This window comes from Lontra canadensis, unplaced genomic scaffold (genome assembly GCF_010015895.1).
Source record: "Lontra canadensis isolate GAN:19392208 unplaced genomic scaffold, GSC_riverotter_1.0 scaffold53, whole genome shotgun sequence".
NCBI lineage: Eukaryota > Metazoa > Chordata > Mammalia > Carnivora > Mustelidae > Lontra > Lontra canadensis.
Genome location: NW_022631047.1, coordinates 232,525 through 238,642, shown reverse-complemented (window position 1 = coordinate 238,642; position 6,118 = coordinate 232,525). Strand labels below are relative to the sequence as shown.

Genomic DNA, 6,118 nt, shown 5'->3' with positions numbered 1-6,118 from the left:
GACAGTCTCTTCAATAAATGGTGCTGGGAAAATTGGACAGCTATATGTAGAAGAATAAAACTCGACCATTCTCTTACACCGTACACAAAGATAAACTCAAAATGGATAAAAGACCTCAATGTGAGGCAGGAATCCACCAGAATCCTAGAGGAGAACATAGGCAGTAACCTCTTTGATATCAGCCACAGCCACTTCTTTCAAGACATGTCTCAAAGGCAAAGGAAACAAAAGTGAAAATGAACTTTTGGGACTTCATCAAGATCAAAAGCTTCTGCACAGCAAAGGAAACAGTCAACAAAACAAAGAGGCAACCCACAGAATGGGAGAAGATATTCACAAATGACAGTACAGACAAAAGGTTGATATCCAGGATCTATAAAGAACTTCTCAAACTCAATGCACACAAAACAGATAATCATCAAAAAATGGACAGAAGATATGAACAGACACTTCTCCAATGAAGACATATAAATGGCTATCAGACACATAAGAAAATGTTCATCATCACTAGCCATCAGGGAGATTCAAATTAAAACCACATTAAGATACCGCCTTACACCAGTTAGAATCACCAAAATTAGCCAGACAGGAAACAATGTGTGTTGGAGAGGATGTAGAGAAAGGGGAACTCTCCACTGTTGGTGGGAATGCAAGTTGATGCAGCCACTTTGGAGTGTGGAGATTCCTCAAGAAATTAAAAATAGAACTTCCCTATGACCCTGCAATTGTACTACTGAGTATTTACCCCAAATATACAGATGTAGTGAAAAGAAGGGCTTTTTTTTTTTAAATTTCTTTTCAGTGTACCAGAATTCATTGTTTATGTACCACATTAATGCTGGCTTTTAAAATGTTTTCAAAATGAAATCAGGGTTTCCCAAAATAGTAGATTTCCTACAATTTGAACTGGAGGCTCCAGTTCATTTTCTATGGGAAATGTTTCGCTATATTGCTTTATAATATTTTCTCCATATTGAGACGGGGCCAGTACCAGCTCTGATCATGTGCTTAAATGCCGGAGTTGAATCCCAGGGATGATAGTCACTATAAAAGACAAGGGGCATGGACTTGATCATGGTTTGCTTGAGAGCTAGAATGCTCCCATAAATGTAGGTCCACTCCTGACATTTACAATTGATCATTTCTATGATGAAATGATCAATTGATCACAGTGAGGACCATTTCTGCAGCCCACCCTCATCCCTGAATCTATTCTTCCCAATGTACAAAGACTTGGGCTTCTCTGGAAACTAATATAACCCAACTGACTCTGAGAATCATTTTTCTTCCAGTCATTAAAACTATACTTCTGTAAGAACTCTGGCATTACAATGCAAGTGTTGAGTATAACTGATCTGAATTTTTATTGACTGATTGCTGTTTGCATGATATGTAAAAGGTTTTAAAATTTGATTTCTAATAAAATAATGCAATGGGCCAAGTTGTTAAGTGTTTTTTTTTATTAAGCAGTGCATCTTCATGTCTCTCAAGTTATGCTACTTTTGGATGACTTCCTATTTATTCATGCATACTAATGATCAATGAGTATAATCTATCCCAAATAACATTTTGTAAATATCCATATTAAAACTCACATCTCTCAGCTTTGTACAGACAGGGAAAATCCATTTCCCAGAAACAATATGACCCAATTATCACCAAAAGAGAATATAACTGAAAGGACAGAATTGATCATATTTATTTATACTTCTAGCAATTAATTGTAAACTCTCGATGTTTATCTACAATCATTCTTACAGCTACAAATTTGAAAATAAATGTAATGTTGAAAATCTGCATGACAGCTTCTGCTCACTGCTGATTAAATCCATGGCCACAGTTACAGAATCCTTGTGACTTAATCAATGCATAAACTTCCTCAAGATAGATGTGCTGTCATAAGCCCAGGAAATATTTTCTTTTACTTTCCATCACTAAAAAGAAAGGCTAGTACAAAGGAACTTCCAGTAGCTTTGGAAAATTTGATGTTTTAAAATCTTTGCTAGTGTATAGAAATGCAACTAATTTTTGTTATTGATCTTATATGCTGCAAACTGGCTGCACTTATTAGTTCTAATAGTTGTTTGTGGATTTTCTATATATTAAATCATGTCCCTTCTTCATTTCCTGTCTTTTTTCTTTTCTTTCTTTCTTCCTCTAATTACCCTGGGAAAAACCCCTCTAGTACAGTGTTGAATAGAAGTGGTGAAAGCAGATATCCTTTTGTTACTGATCATAGGGAGAAAACATTCAATCTTTCCCCATTAACTATGGGTTACCTGTAGATGCTTTTATGAAGTTGAGGAAGTTACCCTCTATTCCTAGTCTTTCAAATGTCTTTATCACAAAAGGGTGCTGGATTTTGTCCAATGTTTTTACTGTGTCACTTGAGATAATCATGTGTATAGTATGTAACATTTATACATTCAGAGAAGTTTTCTTTTTTTGCATTTTTTTTGGTTTATTTTTTATTGATCAGCAGTTAACAAAAAACCCTGCAACTTATTTTTTTTTTTTTGCTTGGTAATAGACATTTAATATTCTACCATTTTGTAGATGAAAATCTATTTGAAAGAAATTTTCTTTATTTTCACCCAAATATATATATACATACCAAAACCTTCATATATAAGTGGGATTATATGATTAGTGTTTTATTTTGATTTTTTTCCTTTGTCTCATTCTACCCATTCTTCTTTCTAATTACATTGTTTAGTTTCTGCTTCAGATAACTTTCATTAAAATTTGTTTTCTTTTAATATTTTCTATGTTCTGTGATTGTATGAAAATAAATATTCTGCAATACATAAATAATCTATGCAGTCACACAGACACATGCTTATACTGAAAATTTCCAACCTGGAATATTGGCTGTCTTTCTTTTGTTCTAATTAAATTTTATATTCTTTTAACAGATTTTATACTTTCTTTATATATATACTGCACTTCTATGTTAAATTTGTTCTCTTGGTAATTAAACCAAGATAACATTTTATGACCAAAATAACATTTGCTCATTGATTTCCTATTGTTTTTTGCTATTACAGTTTACTTCTTTTTAAAATATTTTCCATTTTTTCAGCTAGAATACCAAATTCCCTTACTAGTTCCATTAGTTTCCTATTAGTTCCTTGAGTTTTCTGTGTGTGTAAGAATGCCCTCAATATAAAAAAAGATATATCGAATTTCATCAACTTTAAGGCATCAATTGTAAAGCATGCCATTATACTATTTATCACAATTGAAAAGAAAATGTTGACAATTAGCCTACGAACAATAGTAGATGCCATCCGTTATATGAAATATCTAAATTTCAGAAAAGCAAAATATGAATAATACTTTAAAATCAAGGAAATACCATTGTTTTATTTATTCTTTCCCATATTTATCATGATTATTTTGTTTTCTTATGTCATCTTCCAAGATCTAATAAACGATGGAGCATTTCTGATTTTTACTCATCACATTCATTGGGGTGGGGTTTATCTGTGCTATTAGAGTTTACAAAGAACTGGCTTTTGGATTTTTTGAACTAATTTAATTGATTTGAGTTTCTACCCACAGTAACATTTTTCATTTACTTTTGTTTTCAATGTTTTTTTTTCAAATTTATTAGTTTAAATTCCTCACTTTTGGTCTAGTTTATATATTTTTAAAAAGTGAATTTATTTAAGATAACAGAATTCTAACTACAGCTTTTTCATTGCTCCAAATAATTTGTGATGGCATATCTGCATTTCATTACTTTCCAGATAACAATTAGTTAATTTGATGTAAATTCCTTAATTTCCAAGGAATTATACTGATGTGGATATTTCAGTCTTTGTAGATAAAACTCTGTATATTATGGTTATTATGGCAGAATTTGGACTTTAAGAGCTTAGTTTGTATTAGATGTAGGCACAGGCTATTAAATACATTGGGGAATGTTTTCCCCTTGACTCAGAGCTCTATACGCAGCAGATGATATTTTTTTCAGAAACGAAGTAATCTTTCTGTGAAAATGAGCTTGGTTTTCTAATTCAAACTTTCACTGAATGTGCAGCTATTGTCCTGTCCCAAGTACTTTCCACATTAATCCTGAGACTTTAAGCCCAAGCCTTTGTGATCCATAATGCGATGTCCTGCAACCACCCTCCAGTCTATGCTCACCTCAGTACCCAGTAGTCATTTTGTAGATTATTACTGTACTTTTAGTTGAATCTTTATTTCTGACACCTCCTGTTGACCACTTTGCAATGATTTCAGCTATAGAGTTAAGGGAATATTTATTACATATTATCCAGTTTCTGTGTGTTCATTATAGTGTATTTTCATCTATTTTCTCAATATTGGAAGTGCCATTACTCTTTTTCACATGAATTTTAAATTATGTGATTATTCATCCATTTTAGACATTTTACCTAAAATTACTCTTACTACATGTGTTTAGATATTATTGTGTATATTGAAGAGCTACAAACAATTTTACCCTATATTTTCCTGAGGAATAACTCTTACTATATATATTGTAACAAAATCATGCAGTTAATTTCTCTTCAGAATAGTTTTTTAGAAATTGATATGCAAAATTATCAAATATTGGTTTGAAAAATCAAAACACAAGAATGGCATGAGCAGGGCTCAATGGAAGGTTGGTTAAAAAAGTGTTGAGAAAATTAATGTAACAGAAATATATGTTATTAAGAAACAAGATTATAGACTTCAAAATAAAATGCCTGTGGACATTTATTCTTGTTTTTGAGATATTTTAAAAATAATATTTCTTTTATTTAATTGAGAGCAAGGCAAATTCTTTTGACTGAGTCCTCAAAGGCTTTTTTTTTTTTTTTAGATTTTATTTACTTATTTGACAGAGAGAGATCACAAGTAGACAGATAGGCAGGCAGAGAGAGAGAGGGAAGCAGGCTCCCCGCTGAGCAGAGAGCCCAATGCGGGACTCGATCCCAGGACCCTGAGATCATGACCCGAGCCGAAGGCAGTGGCTTAACCCACTGAGCCACCGAGGCGCCCCTCAAAGGCTTTCTTAACTTGATTGTTTCTCAAAGTATAAATAAATGGGTTCAATGTAGGTGAAATAGAGAAAGTGAGTAGTGAAACCACTTTATTAATGGGCACTTTTTCCTTTGCTGTAGGATTCATATAGATGAAAATGCATGTGACATAGGTGATGGAGACCACAATCATGTGGGAAGAATAGGTTGAAAAGGCCTTTTTCCTTTGTTGAACAGAAGGGAACCTAAAAATTGTCTTGATGATATAAGCATATGACAGAACCACACATGTAAGTGTCATATTCAAGGTCAGCACAGCACAGATTATAACTGTCCATTCCATGAACCATGTATCTGAACATGAGATATTTACTAAGGGAAATGCATCACAGCCAAAATGATCAATTATGTTAGAGTCACAAAATTTTAGATTTAAACCCAGGCTAAGTGGTGGGATTATTATACATAAACCAGCCATCCAAGAACAGATGATGAGAGTCCTGCAGGCACTGTTGCTCATGATGATCACATAATGCAAGGGTTTGCAGATGGCCACATAATGGTCATAGGACATGGTGGCTAGCATAAAAAACTCTGATACTCCACAGAGGTCGGTAAAAAACACTTGGATGACACAAGCATTATAGGTAATAACGTTGTCACCTGTTGCTATGCTATACAAATATCTGGGAATAATGGCAGATATGAATGAGATCTCCAAGAAGGAGAAATTTTTTAAGAAAAAGTACATGGGTGTTTTAAGGTGGGAATCCACAAAAGTGAGTATAATGATGGTCAAGTTTCCAGTTACACTCAGTGTGTAGGTCAGAAAGAGAAAGATAAAAATCAGAACTTGCAGCTCAGGTCATCCGTAAGTCCCAGCAGAATGAATGTTGTTATTGTACCATTTCTCATCACTGACTTCTGACTTCTCTCCAATCTGCATGCGATATTCAGATAAATGTTCTCATTGATTATAGATTATTTTAATTGTTCTAAAATATAATGTATTCAAGCTTTTATATTTCATTATGCTTTTAACATAAATATATTATATGTATACTTACATTTTATGCCTATCCTGTACTTAGGATTTTCCTATGTGACCAAGTAGATTACTGAGG

General features: G+C 33.2%; 1 pseudogene; it reads right to left on the bottom strand.

Annotated features, from left to right (window-relative positions):
• Positions 1-1,187: 1,187 nt before the first annotated feature.
• Positions 1,188-5,909, bottom strand: LOC116877591 (annotated as a pseudogene).
• Between the last annotated feature and the right edge of the window lie 209 nt (positions 5,910-6,118).